Here is a 20,722-nt window from a genome sequence, read left to right as displayed (position 1 = left end):
CTTCTAATTCCAGTTCTTTCCACACTATACCTCATGGAAACAGAATCTCAGAGACAATTTTCAAACTCATTCACAGTCTATTCAGCATCTTCCACGGGCCAGCCCCAAGCCGAGGTGCCCGCTGGTGCTCAATAGCGCGGAAGTGTGTGGCCCTCCCAGGACGCTGCGCCCTGCCCGCTCGGGCCTCCCCTCCTGGAGCCCTGCTTCTTGCCACCTGCCCCCGCTTGAGCAGCCCCTCCTATGGCTTTTGCTGCCAGGCAGCGTGGGGCCTCCCACGAATTTATAGAAGGAGATTGGATCCTGCAGAGCCCCTCAGCATGAGCCCAGGAGGCTTCGCATGAAAAATGATTGCACCGCACACACGGAGGCTGTTTAAACCTGTCACTTTAAAATATCCCTTCCCTCTGCCCAGGCTGGGCCAGGAGGAGCAGGCCCAGGGAAAGGAAATCAGTTTAAAGTGACAGCCCTTAATTTCTGAAGCCAAACCTCAGCATTTGTGGCAGACTTTTTATGTGCTGAGGTCTCAATTTAAAAGCAAAGTGTCCCAATGGCACCGCATAATTCTCTGTAAGCTTTTCCACCGTGTGCTGGGGCCTTCTTATCAGAAAAAATCCAGAACTAGGAAGAGGCTTCGACTCCTTCTTGGAGCAGGCCCAGCACAGAAGCAGGCCGAGGCATGAAAGGGACAGCAAAGGCAACCCCCGCCCCCCCCCCCCCCCCCCCGCCCCCCCCCCCCCCCCCCCCCCCCGGGGAGCCAGCCCGGCCTGTTTAATTACTTGTCCTTTGTTAAAAGCTGCTGTCACCAGGTTGCCTGGGGCAAGGACGGGATGCTCAGCATTCAGTTAAAATACATTTCATGGTTGGAGGTCAGCTCTGAACCAAAGCCTGGTTATCTGTTAAATATTGTAGTACCCCCTTTATCCGTGGTTTGGCATGGTCTGAAAATATTACGTGGAAAATCCCGACCAGATCAACTGTCGTGGTTTTGCAGTGCTTCTGTTCAAATAACTCGTTTGACTTCACAATGGCTCCAAAGTCGGCAATTTGAATGTCAAAGAGAAGCTGTAAAGTGCTTCCTTTAAGGGAAAAGGCGAAAGTTCTCAAACTGATAGGGAGACCGAGAAAAATTGTATGCTGAGGTTACCGAGATCTACAGTAAGAACAAATCTGTGAAATTGTGAAGAAAAAAATGTGTATAGTCTATGCAGGATTTGGTACTGTTGGCAGCTTCAGGCATCCGCTTGGGGGCTTGGAATGTATCCCCCCAGGATAAGGGGGAAACTGCTGCACAGGTTTTCAGCATCCCACAAGACTCCACTTTGTTTTCACTTCTTCCAGGAAGTCTTCCCAGACCTGTGCAAAGCCTTTACTGCGTGCAGTTAATGAGTATTTCCCTGTCAGTTTTACTGTGTGTGTGTGTGTCTGTGTGTGTGTGTTGTGTGTGTGTGTATGTGTGTGTGTATGCATCGTGAATGCATCATTTGTCATCTAATAAGCTCTACTGAATGCGTGTATTCTCACTTAAGTGCCCAAGGCAATAGCTTGACTCTATTAGATATTTCAGAAAAAAAGCCCTGCTAAGATTTTTATCCAGAAGGAGAAAATGATCAATTTAAAGGATTAAAAAAGAAGAAAGCTTCCCAATGCATCCCACCATGCCTTTCCACTCACCGTGGTCTTGGAGCTTAGTTCTAAGAACACAGCTAGCTGCTTGGAGATACTTGCTGAATGAATGAAGAACTGAATACATGTTTACATTTGTATGGCAACACCACTTTCCAAATTACATGGAAAGGAGAACACTCATCTTGGTGCATGTTGGCATGAAGGGGATGAGGCTGGTGGGGCTCATGGGGAGAGGTACAAATGCTAAGTGACAGCCTTTCATAAGCTCTAGGTTGTGGCAAAGGCATTCACACTCCCACTGTTATGGTCAGGGTGAGGTGTTGGAGAGCCAGCTGCTGCCATTCATTTCTCTGCCTCTCCCCTTCAACTTTTCTGTAGACCCAGACGGGATGGTGACCCAGGAAACAAAAGCACAGGCCTTGAACCCTAACTGAAGCAAGGAGCTTTCTCTCTAGTCCCCCACCACACCCAGACCTTCTTCGTTTATGAAGTTAGTGCTTTTAACAAACACTTATCTGCTACTTTGCATTCCTAGAATGTTTATGGTCATAACTCAGTTAATTAATTGCATACGGTAAAAGGCATCATAAAAGTAGATGGCATGCAGACAGCGGGGCAGCCTCAGCCCCGCTGCCTATCCCAGCACCTCAGGGCCAGCTGGAGCCCATTTCGCTGAGGACGGGCCCATCTTCCTGGGTTGTCTACTTTCGCTAAGTGCTGCATTTCCAGGTTGCAGGCCTCTGCTCCAGGCCTCTGCCGATCTGGTACTAGTATCCCTACTGTTTCTGAACTGTGGACAATCGGAGCGAAGAAAAGGGAGAAGAAAAGGGAAGGCAAGAGCTTCTAGGAGTCTGTGATTCAGACACAGGATCTGCCACCTCTCATAACCAGGGAGGGTGTGCAGGGCGCTTTCCACACATTTGCAAACAGATTTAATAATAATGTGTCAAATTCCCTTCTAGCAGCACAAGAGAATATCAAGGAGGGAGGCAGAATGAGAAGCAATGCAAGGTCATGAGCTCTTCCTTTGTCTGTTCTAGCATACGATATGATTTTCCTTCAAATGGAGATTTCATAGAAGCATAATCAACCACCTAAGGAGTAGCTAGGGATGAAACATTTGAAGATAAAAATTAAGCTCCAGCTTGGGTACAGCAAGTGGTTCTCCTCTTCTGCCCCTTGATGAATAGCAGGCAGTGTAGCAGCAAGGAGAAAAGATTGGCCCCTGTCCCCCAAAACCCAAGATCAAATCCCTTCACATATCAGTGCTGCTTAACCTTACTGACTTTCAATTCAAAAAAAGGGGGTGAGAGTTGGCAGCACAGAACCATCCGCACTGCATGGTGTTTTAAGATTCCTGGGTGAAGATGTCATGTCTTGTTGAAAAAACATTCCATTGTAATTTTAGGGCAGAGGTCACCTGAGATCCCCAGTTGAAAACGGCCTCATCTCCCATATCTCTTTTGGCACCTCTCACAGCACCGAGCTCAGTATTAAGCACAGTAGATCCCTCCCTGCACTGTGTTGGTGAATGCAAGCAGTAATGGAGATCTCAGGCTCTGAGTCAGACTTGCAGTTCTTCATCAGCTCCGTGACCTTGGCAGTATGCATAACCTCCTGAGACGTGGCTTCTGTCATGGGGTGATAACTATACCTACATTACACCTGAATTAAATGAGACCACAGATGTAAAGAACAAGCAACCAGTAAGCCCTCAACGAAGATAAGCTTTTATTGTGAACGGAGAGGGGGCATGGAAAACAAGAGAAAGGGAGGGAGGGTCAGGCAGGGAGATCGGAAGTCAGTAGATTAAAATGGACCCACAACATAAAAGACTTAGGATCCTGCAAGGAAGAGACCCACTAGCCTCATCAGGAGGGGCGAGGGAGAGGAAGAGAGATGAAACAAATTCACTGTAGGCTGCTGGATTTACTCACAAGTCTGAACTTTTAGTTGCCTTGAATCTCACCGTAGGCTTCCATAGCAGAAGGCCTGACCCAAGCAGACCAGAGGCTTTGTGAACCCAGCCCCAGTGGCTCCCCAGATGTCCTCCAGCAAGAGAGAATTTCCAGTGTGGGCAGCTCCATACTTGGTTTTCAAAGAAAAAAGACAAAAACTGCTCTTTGATGAGAAACCATATGGTGTGGTAGAGAAAGCATAGGATTTAGACTGAGGTCTAGTTTTGAATTCCCAAATTACTGACTGAGTTTCTCAGAGAGATAATAAAATCTCCCAGTTTCTATTCCTTCATCAGAGGTATAACTATGTCATAGTTTTATTGTGAGGCATAAGTGACATAAAAGAACATGGAATGGATGTGCAAAATTTGATGCACTATAAAGTCATGACAGTTATTAGGACTTGAAGTAAGGAGAAGAGAATGTTCGGTTGTAAAAGCAGAGATTCCAGATGTGAATCTCATGTGAAATTTAAAAAAACACCACCTCACTCTTCACTTCATCCTGTTATGTGACACAGCGCGTGCACACACACATACACATACACAAAGAGGCTGGCAGTGAAGAGACATTATGACATTGCTTTGATGGATTTACTTATTTACTTATTAGACTGTTTTGAACATCACAACTTCATAAATGTTTCAAATAGGAGAGAAAATGTGGGGGAAAGACAAGGGGAAAAGAGACCCTCACCAAACAGGTCTGACTGCCACTGAGTGAATAAAATTACCTTCTAATCAAATGCATCATTAAAAGTACCGACATTAGAGCCCAGTGCTGACAGCTTTATGAGTAAAGCATTTGCAGTTAATTAGAATATATTGCCTTTGTAGTTGGGATGGCATCAGGGGTGCTGTTTGACTGCAGCTAAGTAGCACCTGCTTCCACTGTCATGGAACTGGGTACCCAGACCTTTCTGGGGATGAGTTTTCTTCTAGCCTGGTTTTGCAGGTATCAATGGCCAATACTTAACCTGCAAATGCTATCTTGGACCATGTAGCAGCTAAGCTTCTTTCCAAAAGATCAACAGCAACCTTTGTGAAAATATATCTAGAGAAATTGAGGACTGAAAGAGGGACCGAGTTTCCAGCCTGGGAATAAGATGTATCTGCACCTCCCAGCTGCTATACCATCCTTTGTAGGAAGGATGTGCAGAGGCTCAGAACAGGCCATCCCCAAAGATACCACTTCAGTCTATTGATCATTTTGAGCTGAAGGAAATTGGGAAACATCAGATGTAGGAAGGATTCTCTGCCATCCCCCTTTCTATCTACAAGGAGGGCATAAAAGAAAGTTGCCCTCCCTGTACCAGGAAGAGGAGGATGCTCTTATTATTGGAGATGGAGAGTCAATGCCATGATGAATTAGTACAAACAACCCTACTAAAACAACCCTTGTCTTCCATTAGTTTTCTCACATATTTTTGAGTCACTCACACGTTGCCACTGCTTTATCCTTTGTCTCGTCACATCTCCGCATTTTATTGCTCCTTGTTAAAATGGTATATAAGTCTCAAGTCTGACCACTTTATTAGAGTTTTCACTTCTTCCTATGAAGCCCCTACCCATAAAAAATATTTAACCTCAAATAAAATTTGTATGCTTTTCTGCTGTTAATCTGTCTTTTGTCAGCATCGTCCACAGGCCTTAGCCACAGAATCTCAGAGAGTAGAGGAAATGGCTTTTCTTCTCCACAGATGATAACTGGTATATCCATGGAGCACCCCCCACCCACTTCCCAGGCCAGTTGACCTGCCCCCGTCTGACAAGCTCCAGACCAACATCAGGCAGCTAGTCTCTAACTGCTCACTGTTCCAGCTATGTTAGATAGTGTAAAGAATTGCAGAGTCAAACAGCCATCTGCATTAACCAGGAGATTGGAGAAGTCACAAAATAGATTTTCCCTGAGCAGGAAGACAATGGGAATGTTGTTAGAAAGAGAGGGATTAGAATTGTTGACTTTTTGTCCATATTGATGGAAACATATAATTCCTTCCCAAATCCTACTCTTCCAGATCCATTTTAAAAATTTTGTTTTATTTTCTTGAAAAACAAAACAATTTTTACTTCTTTCTATGAATAACCAAATCTCTTGTCTCTGGAAATGGCCCTAAAATCTTTTTGGAGGATTACTTAGAGGCTTCTTCTGTCTCTAGGAAGGTCCATAGCAGTCAGTGCAAACTTGGCCTTTTTAAACCTAACCACGATTCGAGTGATTCATTACAAACATGGAATGGGAAGCAGGTCATCCAGTGTGAAGCAAGAGAAGGGGAGTACCCAGGGTCACGCAGAGGACTTTTCCTGGAAGGGCCTGGACTGGGACGGGCCTCCTGATGGCGCAGCCCTGCACTGTGTGTGACTGAGACTGCCCCTCTTGTTTTGACCTCAGAGGACGGTCAGAGTAGCTAGTCATCTCCCCCCTCCTCCATCGTTATATGCATTTGCAGACAGTTATTAAATCACTCCTCAGCCTTCTTCCCCAAGTTAAACCATGCTAGTTCTCTAGCCTTTCTTCGGTGGTTTCATTCTCTAAACTCCTTAATCACCTGCGGATCTCTCCAAGCCATTTTTAAATATCTGATTTGAAAAGGGAGATGATGTTATCTTAAAAGAGCCAAAGAAGCACTCAATCATGGATAGAAACCCTTGGGAGCAATGATCAAAGCTCAGGCGCGTCTCTGGCCAAGCCTATTTCCACAGTGCGGAAGGTCTGTTGCCATTTCAGAGGTACCACACAAGGAAGATGGCGTGTTCCTCTCTAATGCAGTATTAACTGCGGCTGCAGACATTTTTAGAGGTTGCTGGGTAATTGAATGACCGACAGCAGTATCGGAGCTGTGCACCAAGATAAGGGTAATCAAATTTCATGCTTCAGGGGCTCCGCGGCTTTAGCTGGCCACCTCAGGGGTCACAGAGAATTCCTTTCCCCACCCAACCACACTATCTTTTCCTACAAATAGTTCTGCACAATTGGTCAGTTGCATTTTGTGCTTTTGTATTTTCCTCTGAAGAGTCCCCCAAAGGCAATTCCTAGAGGCAAGTAACCCTTAGTAAGAGACCAATGTGGGCCAGTTATTCAGACACCCCAGAGCTCTCAAGAAAATGAATCCCTGTTGTTTTTCATCCCCTGCTCCTAAGAGGCAGTTGATTATTTATGTAACTCTAGTACCAGACATCCACATGGGGACCAGGGAATGAGAACAAAGGCAGGGAAATAAAATACAAGAAAGGGAAAAGAGGAGATGGGAAGGGAAGAAAAAAGCAACTAGAAAGGAATCAAACATATTCAACTCCAACAACGGCAAAACGAGGAATGCTTGTGTCAGCACCAGCACCCAAGCTGCTTTACAAGACGTGGCAAAAGTCAGAACACATTGCGTGCAGCTGCTGCCTGTAAGAGCTGCAGGAGATAAGCTGTTAGGAAACTGAATGCTGGCTCAACACCCCCCACAATATTACTCCCTGAGGTCCTAAAGGCACCCTTTAGGGGCCCCAGAAGGGCTTCCTTCCGCATTGATACCTGGATTTTCTGGCCAAGGTCATTCACAGCCATTAGCTCAGAGCTACAACAAATGGGTGGGCAGTCAGGTATCAGATCTGGGTTCAGTTACCACCTCAGACAAGATGGTGCTGTCCCTTGCCTCATCTGTGAAATGGGAGGGTTGGACAAGATTTGCATGAAATCACTTTCCGTGTTTGAATCAAATACCTCCCTTGTTATCAGCAGAGAATGGTTCCAAGACTCCCAGTGGATGCTTAAAACTGAGAATGGTCGTAAAAGCTGTATATACTACGCTTTCTCCTATATATACATCCCTGCGATTAAGTTTAACTTATGAAATAGGCACAGTGAGAGTTTAACAACAACTAATATTAAAATAGAACAATTATGACAACACGTCAGCATCACTACTCTTGCAATTTGAAGTCGTTATTAAGACAATAAGGGTATCTCGAACACATGAGCTGCAATAATCCCCACTGAGGTAGCTGCCAAGTGACCACCGGGCAGGCAGCATAGACAGTGTGGGGGTGCTGGACAAAGGGATGATTCATGTCTGGGCTAAGATGGCGCAGGACGGCGTGAGGTCTCATCATGCTCCTCAGAATCACACGCAATTTTAAACTTATAAATTGTTTATTTCTGGAATTTTTATTTAATCTTTCAGGCCACAATGGACCGCAGGTAACCCAAGTCACAGAAACCACGGAGAAGGGCCCACTACAGTAGCGAGCATTGTGGGGAAGGAGTCCCCTGCCAGAGCTGAGAAGCTTTAAGAAGTGCTATCTAGTTTGTCTGGAGGAAAACTTCTTACCAAAAAGATATTTTCAGAAGTGATCATTTAATGATAGGGCAGCCAATATTTCCAGTCTTTTCTTGTTTCAAAGTGAGTTAATGTGAAGGAATTTGTGCAGACAACATTTAGACAGGTTGTGCTTCAGATGAAAGCACCCAGAATTTGCGCACCCTGGGATGAGGGGTGGGGTCCACATGTCCTGGCCGCTACAGCCTCTTCTCCCATCACCCGATCACGTCTCGGTGGACACAGCAGGGTTCAGTGAGCATCTCTTGAGAAGCTAGTGTGCTCTGTATGCTGTGCTGTAAACAGTTAAGTACAGTGAGGTATGTTACCAGGGCCAGGACTGCAGTTAATGCAGTATGTTTGGGTTGAGGCGGGGGAATGACTTTCTAGATGGAGAGAACAGAGTGAAGAAAGTCAGAGGATGCGAGACTTTCTGACACTTTTAGAGGACCAAATCATTGTAAGAGGGAGGGTGTTAGGCTAAACATAGCCAAGAGTTATCGAGGGTCTAGGCTTTTTTCCTTAAGGCATAGACAAAGAAGTAATTGACGGGGTGAGAAGCTTGCAGAAATAATTCCCCTTCATCCTTCCCTTCTTCAAACTGTGTAACCCTCTAAAGGCTCCTGGTCCTGGGCACACAGAGCTGTGACCATCTATCAGTGTGCAAACACAGATCACACATGGGTTAAGGCTGAGGAAATTCATCTATCAACCCCACTGCCAAAGCCCAGCCAGGTGCAGAGTTGGAGCTGGGATGTGCCTGGTGCCAGAGGATGGGAGAGAGCCAGGGCCCTGAAATACAAGCTCATCCTATTCATATGATAATAGCTATTCTTTATTGCATTATTATTACATGCTAGACACTGCACTAAGTGCTTCACAAAAGTAATCTCATAAAACTGTGACATTGCAACTAGCAGCATTCCTTGATTATAGGTGGAAAAACTGAACTCAAATGGATTAAATCATAGTCGTATTTCTGAATCAGTATCAATTTTAAGTCCGTCAGACTGTAGACCATACACTTGACCCTATATTACCCTGTGCCTCGAGTGACAGCCTGGATGGCGGGACCAGGCATTCTAGATGTGTGCTCCTGTATACAGAGCCACTATCCACAGGAGGCTATTGGGCACTTCCAACGCAGGTAGTCCGTCCTGCAATGTGCTCTAAGTGTAACACATATGCTGATTTCAAAGGCTTAGTACAAAAAGATGCAAAATAAGAAAAAATTATTTACTGATAAATTTATGTTGATTACCTGTCATTAAAATTATAATGTCTCAGCTCTACTGGGTTAAACAAATTATTCAAACTAATTTCACTTGTTTCTTTTTACTTTTTAAAATGTGGTTCTAGGAAACTTAGAGTCACCCATGTGGCTCACATGACTATCCCCAGTGCTTCTCCTGACAGTGTTGGCTTAGCTTGCGCTCTGATGTCCTATCCACTCACCTGCAAGTGCAGGCTTTTCCTCTGGTCATCAGAGCTACCCTCCCTAAGAAGCTTGAAGATGGCTACTGAGGAAAGAAGTTTTTCTGCCTCCTAGTCATAAAGCAATGTTTCCATTTAAACCCAAACTCTCATCAGAGGCTACCCCTCCCAGTCCTTGAGGGGGAAAAAACGACAGTATTCTGTGTTCATTAGTTAATATTTGCAAAGTGCTTTGAAGATAAAATGCGCTACATAAATGCTAATACTAGCCCACTGTACTTCTGTGGGCCTTTCATCTGGAGATTTCAAAGTCCCTTCCACGGGCAGCCATTATTGTTCCATTACTGTCACATTAATTGTGCATCATTGGGGTGCTGGATCATTATCATCTTCACTGCCTGGCCCTAGGCAAGCTGGGTGGGGAGAGAGTGGCAACCAGTGAAAACAGGGAGTGAAGCTCTCCTTCATCCCAGCCAGGTCTTCATCAAAGTCAGCTCAGAAGGCTCCAGTCACACGTGTGCAGGGGAGGTGTGTGTGCAAGAGGGACCCTGACAAAGTGCACTGGATCATGCTTTCTTTGGGAATAAAGCTTAGCAGGGCTTTCATGAAGCTGGGCACACATGGAGTACTTGGTCGGGCCTTGCTGGTTGATGGGACTGAGAGGGGGAGTTGTCTGACATTCTATTGCCGGCCTTGGTGGAGGATGTAACAGTCTCAGCTCTTAAATTAGGTGTTCAGTCCAGTACAGACCAGGCCTTGCTTGGACCCCCACCATTTTCTATATCCTACAGCTGGCTGAGACAGGGGAGTGACATCTGATGCTGGGTTTAGTGGAGCAGAGAGAAAAAGCCTGCAAAAATAGAAAGGGGCCCAGGGGGAGCCATGCTCCCTGTAGCCAAGGCCTCAGCCCCCCACCTCAGGTGCAAAGTGCTTCAGGAATGTCACAGTGCAGGCCTTAGGGCAGCCTCTGCAGCAGACACCCCACCCCCTGCCTGCCAAGTGAGAAAGACCAGAAAGTAAGGTTTCTCACCAGGTGCAAAGCCATGGTGCAGTGTGACATCCCCACGGAGGAGAAACTCCTTTGTGCTAATTACAGCCACCAAAAAGTCAGCCAGTGTGAGATGACACAGCTGGATTTCCCCACTGCTCAGGAAGAACTGCTGGAGATGCCAGAGAAGGCGGGAGATAGAGGGAGCTCGGGAACACAAAGAGCCCAGAAATGACAAGCACTCCACCACCAGGCGGGGGCTGGGTGTGTGTGTACACAAGCTTTTATAAAAGGAATAAAATGTGTCATTTTAGATTGGATAAGTTGAACATTACTAATTAAGAAATTACTTAATTATGGAGAAGAAAATAAAATGAAGGTGTTTTGCCCTTGAGGGAAAAAAAATCTTCGATTTGCTAAATCAAGGAAATGATTAGATTCCAATTATTCATTAAATAATTGGAAATGGCTCCATCAACAGCATTAGAGAATGCGTGTGCTGCTCAGGCCTCCCAGGAGCTCCGCCTTCTTCCGAAAGCCTCTGCGTTGTGTGCTTTCCTCCGGTAAATAAGTCTCCTCTGGAATGGACTGAATACTCCCACACTTGGGCTTGGAGAGGGGCAAAAAACAAAAAACAAACCAAAAAAACTAAACAAACAAACAAACAAAAACCCCAGACTTCCTGGCACTCTGTCTCATGTTAAGTATGTCTATCCCGAGTGTTGCATTCATTATCCCTCAACTATGCTTAATTTCTGTCCACCAAGGCTGAGCTTTGTCCAGTCCCACACATGGCTCTTCAAAGAGTAGATTACAAATCCTATCCACTGTTGCCTGCCCCAGACACCCATGTTATAGTGTGATGTCTCTGTTCCTCACCTGGCTCACCCGGTCTTCATTCTACATCTCAGATGTGTCCCCATCATGGACCACAACAGCTAGCAGTGAGCCCACCAGGCCTCAGAGATACAAATCCCCAACATTCTAACATTCTTTTTCAAAATGACATAACGAATGCTCTTTGTCTAAACACTGAGCTTGCCCAAGGCTTTACTTCTGTGTAGATCACTCCTCTTTCTCTAGATAACCCTGCCTGTGTTTTCGGTCGCCACTATTATAAGTCACCTTAAAGTCAACACACTCAGTGTCCTCATCACCTCCTTCTTAGGCAACAAGTAGCGCCTCCTAAATCATCAGGCTTAATTTCAAGGAACTTGAAGTTCTCTCAAAGCTTTTATTCCCCCAAGTTAAAACCAAAGTCAGACCTCACGCATCTCTTTACCTTCCTCCATATCCAATCAGTCACTACCCTCTGTTAATTCTTTCTTTGTGGTGGGCTACCCTATATGTATTTAGCTTTTAGAGCTCCCATTTATTTATCTTGTTTGCACTTAAAGTCGAGGAAGTAGGCAGATAAAACACAACCCTTCCTCTTTTCCTCAATGGATAAAGGGATGGAAACTCATGCTTAGGTGCACATCTGACATCATTTACTGGGACAGCCTTGACACCATCTCCCCAGGAAGCCCTCCCTGAATCCTGAAGACTAGTTTTGTGTCCTTTTTAACTCCAGGAACATCCAATGCTTCCTCCATCATTAGTATTAAACTGTTAGATCCGTGAGATCAGTAACTATTTTCTGTCACTCCCACATTGCTCAGGAGTGTGCATGGAAGATAATAAGCACAGGCTGAATTATTCCCAATAAATGAATTCATGCACAAAAATAAGAAAATGAGATCATATTCCTAAGATCTCTCACACAGCTAGGAAATGGTAGAGCCAAAAGCTAAGCACTCAGTTCTTTTTTCCACTGTGCACCTAACTGGTATCCTTGGCATATGCTTCCAGCATATGGTCAGATTAAATATGTAGGCATGTTTTATAGTCATATATCATATCGTTTTAAAAAGCTCTTCACTTGTTTTCAATTACCTAACTGATAAAAATCTAAATACCTAACTAGCCCTCAATCACATTTAAACCCTATTAGGAAATCTTACAGTTGAAAGAGATCATAGATAATGCAGTTCAGCGTCCCGCCTGATGTAGGGATTCCCTCAGAGGCACCCTTTGTCCAACATCCGAAGAGAAAAGCACGGGCAGTCCCCACCGCCCTCAGGAGTACACCGTCATCTCTCCTGGTTCACCATCCCCTGCGGCCATCCTCACAACCACAGAGCTCCCCACTGCCAGCAACTTCCACGCTTCCATGCGTGTATCTCCTGCACTGTTTCCTCCTTTTCTACTCTTCAATTCCTGCCTATGCTACGGGGCTAGAAAGAGGACCACCTTCAGAAGGTCCTTCCCTGGTATACCCCAGTTAAAACCATCCACCAACATCTTTTTCTGCAATCTTTTAGAACTCTTTGTCTTGCACACTTAGATCAACCATCTATTTTTATTTGACCCTCATAAATGTTTATGACTTACATGGCAGCTAAACTGTAAGAAGCTTGAATCCTCCCCCATATTGCATTCTCAGAAAATAAATCACCAAAGATGTATTGAGTCCTGATAAGCCAGCCCCTGTGTGCAGGGTCCCTTCACCCACATTTTGTGCTGAGTCATCCGAAGAAGATTTAGAGTATGCCTCCATTACTACATCACCAGTAGAGGAAAACTGAGCGTCAGAGAGACAAAGTGATATCTTCACAATCAAACACTGAGTGAAGTGGCTCTGCTGTGGTTTTAATCCGAGTGCCCTATTTGCATACAAGGCATTTTTAGTAATCTGTTTGGGCCGCTGAAACGAAGCACCGCAGACTGTGTGGCTTCAATGACAGAAATTTATTTTCTCACAGTTCCAGAGGTAGGAGTCCGAGATCCAGGTATCCACAGGGACAGGTGCTTCTGGGGCTGCTCTCCGTGGATTGCACGTGGAGAATGCTACGTCCCATGTGTTCTTTGTTCATGCATGTGTCTCCTGGGGCCTCTTCTTGTCCTCATAAAGTAACTAGTCATATTGGATTAAGGCCCAATTGTTATGATCATATTTAATTGTGTAATTACCTCTTTTTAAAGATCCTTTCTCTAAATACTGTCACACTCTGAGGTACTGAGGATCAGGACTTAAACCTATGAATGTGAGAGAAGGGGAGGGGACAAAACTCAGCCCATAACAGGATTCCCGCTGCACTCTCTGCATAACTGCTCTGTGCCTGCGATAAATTCTAGCCGAGAGCACCTGAGAGGCTGCTGTTCATTTAGAAAATGGAATATTATACATGTGTTTGTGATTGTTTTACTTTTCGGCAGATCAAAAGAAATAAAAATACATCTTAGAAAAAACAGTGAAAAATAAAAGTTAAACAAAATCAGGCAGTACAATGAAAAGAACTGTTACATCGTTGTCTGCTTTCTGTTTCTCTTTGGTATTCTCTTTCCCTGGACTGTCCTTGCCGAGGAAATGGGGAGCTCATCGTGTGTTCACTGCCGGCGATTCCTTGGAGTCTGGAGAGGCCTGTGAAACTCCAGAATCTCCTGAAACTTGCAGGAGCCCAGAACTCAGTGCAAACAAGATATTCTTGAAAGTGACTGTTTTCTAACACCAGTTACAAGGCTGGAAGGATGTCTAGCACAGCGTGTCAAACCCAGAGGGCACTCAAAAACTAGGCCAAATGAAGTGCCTGGAGCGGGGTTCCTGCTGTGGGGATAGAGACAGCTTTCCTTGGAAAGGTGTGGGCTGGGCTTCCAGGTGAGTAGCAGCGAATGGAGTGAGCCCATTCACCACTTTCACTTGCAGTTATTTTTGTTGCAATAACCAGCCACCAAATAACTTGATCCCAGGGAGAAGAGGTGAGAATCATTTATTCTTGCAGGCGCAATGGAGCAGGGTTCAGTGACTTATTGTCAATGTGTTCACAGCAAGGTGGGAAGGCCCTGCAGAGGGAACCAGGCATCTGTTTTAAGAAAGAGAGTAAAGCAGATAATGTTGAGAGGCAGAGACAGGCAGAGCCGGGCCTCTGGAAAGACAGAGAAGCCAGCCAACCACATGGCTTCAAAGTCCTTAGTGTCAGTCTTTACTTTCCGTAGGGCATTGGAAGTTTTTGCAGGGTACCTGGGAGTGAGTGACAGAGCAAGCCATTTGTTTCAGTACAGAGTCTCACAGAAGCAGACACTGAGACGAGGATATAAAGAAAAGTTGCTTTTGTAAAATAAAGGAAAGTACAGTCAGAAAAGCAACCGCTGCCAGCCAATGGGACTTCATCCTCATCGGGAAGGTCTCGGAACTAGTGTAGGACACATCTCAGAGCTCTTGCACTGGAGGTGGGCGAGGGAGCTGCAGTGTGTGCACACCAACTCCTAAAGACATTGAGGAGCAGCTTCAGGAGAGGGGTGGACATGCACCCAGCCTCAATCCTTCCTGCCTGCCTGTCAGGACAGAGGGGCTCCAGGAGTGAGAAGGCAGACTTCACCTTGGGGCAGAACATGCAAGTGCAGACAGCAGGAAGTCAGAGGATGGGGCAGGTGCAATGGCACTGCTAGCCCATTAGGGCATGGGCGTGAGGACGCAGGCTTTGGAATCAGACTACCCGGCTTGAATTCCAGCTCCACCATTCAGTAGTGCAGTGCCCTTAGCCAAGAAACTTAATCCTTTACATTTCAATGTCTTCATCTGAGAACAGCAAAAATGACAAGGCATGGACATACCTGAAAGGGCTGAGGTAGGATTGAAGAAGATAAACCTAAATACGAAGGGCAATACTCATAGTATTTGCCAAGCATCCCCAAAATGTTAACCATGGGTGTTGTTAACCATTAACATTATCAAGGCCAATGATTTAACCTACTAAGGTAGCAAACAGTGTGTTCCCAAATGCATGGGGTATAGAACAGGTAAGTCCTAGAATACACATGGTCTGTGATAGAGTTTGGCTCTGTGTCCCCACCTAAATCTCATGTTAAATTGTAAACTCTAGCATTGGAGGAGGGGCCTGGTGGGAGGTGATTGGATCATGGAGTGGATTTCCCCCTTGCTGTTCTCGCGATAGTGAGTTCTCATGAGATCTGACTATTTGAAAGTGTGTGGCACTTCCCCCTTTTCTCGCTCTCTCTCTCTCTCTCTCTCTCTCTCTCTCTCTCTCTCTCTCTATCCTGCTCTGGCCATGTGAGGACTGGACCTGCTTACACTTCTCCTTTGGCCACAATTGTAAGTTTCCTGAGGCCTCCTCAGCCATGCCTCCTGTACAGCTGGTGAGCCTGTGGGTTGATTAATCTTCTTTTCTTCATAAGTTGCCCAGTCTGAGGTGGTTCTTTATAGCAGTGTGAGAATGGACTAACACAGTCTCAGAAGGTTTGAGGGGAAGGCATTCTACCCTGAGATGGTGATGCCTGCCACACCACAGGCAGCCAGGCCCTACTGCCCAGGGACTCTGTACTCTGGAGGCAGTGCATGAGGATGTGTGGAATGTTCCCAAATGCCCATCTTCCTCATGATTTCTCTGGGTTGATCCTACTGTGAGTCTGCCATTACATAAAACATGGACTTCAGGGAAGTTGCAATCAGGTCTCAAAGGTGCAGCCTCCTCTAGTTCTTTGGGGTGTGCAGTCATATAGCACAACATGCAGCCTTACTCTTAGCCAGTTCCCAACCATCTGCACTATGGGGGAAGTTCAAAGACAGGGATGCACAAATTTTGGATAACTCAAAATTATCTGAATTGGAGAATTCAGTTCTGAAAAGTTATTTACAGTTAACTTTTAGGAACTTTTAGACACAGCAGATTGTCTTACACCAATATTAAAATGAGTCTCTATTCCATTAGCACAGACCAACTGGCAGTTCAAGGTGCCAGATCAAAGCCTTCTGAATGGTAGAGAAGCCATATGGGAACTGCCTTTGCCATTGATGTAGAGTGAAATCTCATGAGCACCCAAGCAGCCATTAGGTCCAAGGAGAGAACAAGAATCCTGGAGTGACTGAGTTAAGGCCTTCCCGAGGCTGGTGTGTCAAAATGTCCAGCATACCTTTCCCATAGCTCAAGGTGGTAGAGCACACATTCATTCTTTTACTCCAGATAACTTCAGTATGTTTTAAAGTCAAGAAGCTTGGTGAGTTACAATAGCAAAGACTTGGAACTAACCCAAATACCCATCAACGACAGACTGGATGAAGAAAATGTGGCACATATACACCATGGAATACCATGTAGCCATTAAAAAGAATGCATAATATCCTTTGCAGGAACATGGGTGAAGCTGGAAACCACCATTCTCAGCAAACTAACACAAGAACAGAAAACCAAACACCACATGTTCTTACTCATAAGTGGGAGTTGAACAACAAGAACACATGGACACAGGAAGGGGAATGTCACACACTGGGGCCTGTAGGGGGTTGGGGAGTAAGGGGAGGGAGAGCATTATGACAAATATCTAATGCATTCTGGGCTTAAAACCTAGGTAATAAGTTAATAGGTACAGCAAACCGCCATGGCAAATGTTATATAAGAGACCCGCACATTCTGTACATGCATCCCAGAACTTAAAGGTAAATAAAAAAAAAATTTAAAAAGAAACTTGGTGGGAAAGGGGCCTAGTTGTTTCATACTTGGATATTAAAATGAAGAGCTCAAAAATCATTCAATGCACATTTATTATATCTTACTATATGATGAATTCCACGTGTCTCAGGCATTGGGGATATGTAGTCTGTACACTTTAAACTGTTCACCATGGAAGGGTAGAGAAACAAACAGAGTTAGAGAACATTGGGATAATCGCTACAGCAGAATTAGAGAGGGCTCTATGGAAAAGCAAAGGAGGGCAGTAACACATGTTAGTTCAGAAGACTTTCCAGAGCTGATAATGAATGAACTAAATTATGAAGCAAGAGCAAGTTTACAGGTGGCAAGTTGCGTGGGGGACAGCAGCAGGCACACTCCAGACTGATGAAACAGTCTGTGCAGAGGAAGGGAAGGGTGAGAATGCAAACTGAGTCAGGGTGTGTAAGCAGCCCAGTGCTGCTGAAAGTCAGGGAGAGGACAGAGGGCAGAGGCAGGCAGGGCAAACTTACATGCAATGTGGATGCCATGAATTCTTCTCCATTTCTTATAAAAAGCACTCAGAAACTTTTCAATGTTTTTTGAGTGAGAAACTATAAAATTATTATAATTTTGTTACAGAAAATAGATTGAAGGTGTAAGCTTGGAAACCAGGAGACGAGTTAGAAGACTATTTTTCAAGCAAGAAATTATAACAATAGTGCTGGTGGGAATGGTTGGGAGAAAACAAATTAAAACCTATTAGGTGGGTAGAATCGGCAGGGTTGGTGGTAGTAGCAGTAACGTGGAGAATAAGAATGAGCAGCGACTTGCATTGGCTTCCACGTCTCTTGGGCCACGACATTGCTAATTATGTCAGTAGCCATAAGTTGAGCTATAAGAAGAGACTAGAATGAAAATAGAGGGAGAAGATGAGATCAGCTTTTAAAGAGATGAATTTAAAGTATCTCTGTCTAGTAAAAAGCTGGATATATCATCTAAAGCTTAGAAGAGAGTGAATACTTGAAACCACAGCAATGAACAGACTGTATAAACATATCATGAAGATTGAAAAAAGAGAGTCTAAAATAATACCCTGAAAAACAATCACATATGAAGGGTGGGCTAGTGAGGGAAACGGAATAGGACAGCCCAGAGAAGGAAGAGAAACTCTAGGATAAATAAGGGTGCTATTTTTTCATGAGAGAATTCATTGATCCACCCATTCAATTAAACATTAATTGTACACCTACTATGTGTCCTAGGCACTAGGGTTAACATGTTTAGCAAAGATACGCTCTTTCTTTCTCTCTTGAGTTTACAATACATGGGGACATGGATATTCATCAAAAAATCACATAAATTCACAATTTTTATTGCAAATAAGGTCTTAAAGAATCACTCAAGTTTTCTTTCCTTTCCTTTTTTTTTTTTTTTTTTTGAGACTGAGTTTCACTCTGTTGCCCAGCCTAGAATGCAGTGGCATGATTTCAGCTCACTGCAACCACTGCCTCCCGGGTTCAAGCAATTCTCATGCCTCAGCCTCCCAAGTAGCTGGGACTATGAGAGTGAGCCACCATGCCCAGTGCTAATCTTTGTATTTTTAGTAGATATGGGGTTTCACCATGCTGGCCAGACTGGTCTTAAACTCCTGACCTCAGATGACCACTCATCTTGGCTTCCCAAAATGTTGGGATTACAGGCATGAGCTACTGCTCCCAGCCTTAAGTTTTAAAGAGAAAAGAGACAGAATGGTTGCTAACATCAATACTAGAGAGATGTAAGGTCAGAGAAGTGCCACGTTGGGAACTGGGAGACCATTTTTTATTTTAATGAAATATGAATTAGTAGGCACATAAAGAAGTGAAGCTGCCATGGTTTGAAGGGTGCCAAGAAAATAAGGAAATGCAAATCATGACTGTAGATCACTTTTTAATTCAGTGGATTATGAAGGAACGGAAAGAGATAAGACCAGCAGCAAGGAACGTACAATTGTGTGGAATTATTGTAAAAATGTAGAGATTTGAACATGCCCCTTTTTTCAAAGAAAATGGCAGAAGAAGTGATTCTGTTAATGCCTGTGTTCTCCTGGAGACCTTGGTGTTGTTAGTTTCGCCTGGGTTAGGGTGTTGCTTTGAGTGTTTTGTGGTCTCCCTCTTTGGCTCCGGTGGGACTGGGGTTGCCGGGTAGATTGTTATGCTGCTAGGTTGCTGGTTGTCTCTGGGTACTTTGTTGTACAACTTTTTTAGGTGATTCTTTTTTCTGTCATTGTTTGGGTATGTGTTTTGTTGAGTATATGGAGGGTATCTGGTTTGTTTGAGTTGTGTGGTTTGGAGTACATTAGTCCTGGCCGCGGTTTGTCACTACATGGTGCTGTGGGGCGTTCTCCTCACGGCTTCTGTTCCTGGTGATTTTTCTTTGTGGTCTTATTTGGTTTTGCTTGTTTGTGCTCTTTGTTCTGTCGTGGTGGCTGTGTTGGCGTGGTTTGTGTTTTTCAGTTTGTGCCCGTTGCTTGTGGTGAGTGGAGGCGGGGCACTGTGGTCGATCTTTTGTCCTTAGATTGCTGGTGAGGTTGGCTGGGTCAAATAGGACTCCAGCTTGGGGAGGTGTGGATAAATGTTTGGAGTTGTGGCCGTGGTGGAGGGGCATTTTCTATGTATGTATGTATTTTTGTTTTTCTATAGTGGCGTTTATAGTCTTTTCGTTTCCTGTTATTTTGGTGTTGGAGCTTTTGGTCCATGGAGTTGGCTGTTGTGGTAGCGTGACTGTTCCTTCCTTTGGGTTTCGGGAGACTTTTTTCGGTTAAGGGGTGATCTCTGTTGTTCCCTTATTTGTGTCTTGCTTCCTTGTCTTTAGTTTATGATCTAAGATTGTAGATCTCTTGGCGTCCTCACAGCCGTTGTTTGTTTCCGTTCCTTTTGTTGCCCCACGTCGGATCTATGCAGTCTTTGCCACGAAATGAGTATCATTTATTCTGGTTTTTTTTTAGTTTTTAGTACTATTATGAGTGGGAGTAGTTTATGATGACAATTAGTTTCTTGGGCTAGGGTTTGTGTAGGCTGTACTCGGAGCGCGGGGCGAGGGTCTGCTTTTGTTGAGGTCTTCGGGAGCTTCCAGTCATTGCATCCGGGTTGGTGATGGGTGGTTTGGGTGGTTGGGTGGGATGGGACCGGGTGACCTGTTTGGGGGTGCCAGGCTGTTTTGCACATTCAGTTCTGTTGATGACTAGGGGGGTCTGGTTTCACTGGCTATTTGTTTGAGTTTGCTACTTTGTTTATTTTTGCTCTGTCCCTTTGACCCCTACGCCTCCTGCCAGTTGCTGCCTTTTAGGTTGTTGATGTCATTTCAACCTGATTTTTGTAGGGGACACATATCTGTGCCATTTCCCCTTGCTACTGGCCGCTTCCAGCCGGGCTTTTTTCTTGGGTTTTTTCTCCAGTGGTTTTTTTTTAACTGGTTTGATTCTTGCTTACACAGTCTGGGGAGTAGGAGCTGGTTCTTGCACCTCCCATTTCCAATCTATCTGATTGTTCACGTCTTTCTTTTTTCATGTGCCTGTGCTGTCGTTGATTCTTCCACTTGCTGTGGATTTTTGCTTGGAGGAAGTTAGCTCCCTATCTCTTTCATCTTCATTAAGCGTTTTTATGGTATTTTAGCATGTCATCGCACTTTGTTTTTGTGATTTTTTCTTTTCTAAGTTGTATTTTTTATGTGAGTGCAAGGGTAATTCAATACTAGAGAACCTGTTAATGTTCATCATATTAAGAGTTTAAAAAATTATATGATTTCATCTTTGTAGAAAAGACATGATAGAAATTCAGCACTCACGTTAAATATACTAACTAGAAATTGATGAATAATCTATTAACATTGTACCTCTGCCTAAAAGCCAGCATCTTAAATTTCAAAGCAGAAGAGACTTTCT

The sequence above is a fragment of the Cebus imitator genome, unplaced genomic scaffold, assembly GCF_001604975.1.
Source record: "Cebus imitator isolate Cc_AM_T3 unplaced genomic scaffold, Cebus_imitator-1.0 Scaffold639, whole genome shotgun sequence".
Lineage (NCBI taxonomy): Eukaryota > Metazoa > Chordata > Mammalia > Primates > Cebidae > Cebus > Cebus imitator.
This window is presented reverse-complemented; position numbering follows the sequence as displayed.